We start from the raw sequence: 1,488 nt of genomic DNA, 5'->3' as shown, positions 1-1,488 counted from the left end.
TCGACTTCATTTATATGTTCTTCTTGCAATGGTGGTTCTTCTCCATTGATGATGCGTCCTCGAGGTGTAACTTTGTCACAGCTAACCAATTTATTCCCGATTCTCTCATCCGAGGGTATGGAAGGAAGCTAACTTGGTCTGCTTGTGAAGCTAAGATGAAAGGCTCGAACTTGTTGTACCTGCAAAAATAAAGAAAACGTAGAAATTAATTTATTTTGCTCATGTATGGCAAAAAAAAAATTTGTTGTACCTTCGTCCACCATTGACATCAACTACACCGAATTTGTTAAACCGAACACCTCTGCTGACGACGGGGTCAAACCATTCACATTTGAAGAGGACGCAATTACTTATATGTGTTTAGAAGTGTCCATATATGTTACCTTTCAAAATATCTCATCAATGGATCCTCGCAATTGAGTAGAATATAGGTTTGTCCACTATGAGCGTCTTCTTCACTCGACCACCAAACCTCTTTTGATTTCCCACCGAGTCGCCCAATCTGGCTAAAGATGTATGGAACACCAGCAACTGCATATGTTGGCGCAACACTACCATCATCATATCTTCTTGGAGCTCTTTTCGGGTACGTACTTTTGACGCAAAGTAGTACGATGTGAAGTGAGAAGTTTCTTCCGTCAAACTTCCAGCAATTATAGAACCTTCAACTTTTGCGAGGTTCTTTGCTTTTCCCTTCAAATATTTTATGGCTCGCTCATACTGATACATCCATCCGTAATGTACAGGTCCACGAAGCAATGTCTCATATGAGAGGTGGACAGCTAGATGCTCCATGGAATCAAAAAATCCCGAAGGAAATATCTTCTCCAAGTTGCACAATAAGATGAGAATGTTCTCCTGAAGCTGTTCCACGACTTCTTCTTTAATAGTGCGTGTGCTCAGATCCCCGAAAAATGCTCAAATGCCTTGTATATTCCAAAAACAATTAAACACATTATTAGTCATATATTATTGCAAACTAAACCATTATAAAATTACTGCGTTATAATATACTACCTGCAAGTGCTTTATGTACGTTTGTTGGAAGTAGTTCCGCAAATGCAAAGGGAAGTAGACGTTGCATAAAGACATGACAATCATGACTCTTCATCCCGGAGAACTTTTGACCCTTTTCAACACATCTAGAGAGATTTGAAACATACCCATCGGGGAATTTCATTTATGATGCCACCCAGTTGAACAACCGATTTTTTTTCTGAAGACAATCTGAATATCGGAGCGGAAACTTATCCATTGCTTTTTATATGTAACTCACTTCTTGAGCAAATATCCGGCAAGTCCAACCTCGATTTTATGTTGTCTTTTGTCTTCCCTAGGACATTCAATATTATATTCATGATGTTCTCAAAGAAATTCTTCTCTATATGCATCACATCGAGGTTGTGGCGCAGAAGAAGATCCTTCCAATATAGCATCTCCTAAAATATATTCTTCTTGTGCCAGTTGTGATGAACACCGTAAGAATCA

The sequence above is a fragment of the Brassica oleracea genome, chromosome C7 (assembly GCF_000695525.1).
Source record: "Brassica oleracea var. oleracea cultivar TO1000 chromosome C7, BOL, whole genome shotgun sequence".
NCBI lineage: Eukaryota > Viridiplantae > Streptophyta > Magnoliopsida > Brassicales > Brassicaceae > Brassica > Brassica oleracea.
Note: the sequence above shows the minus strand (reverse complement) of the source record.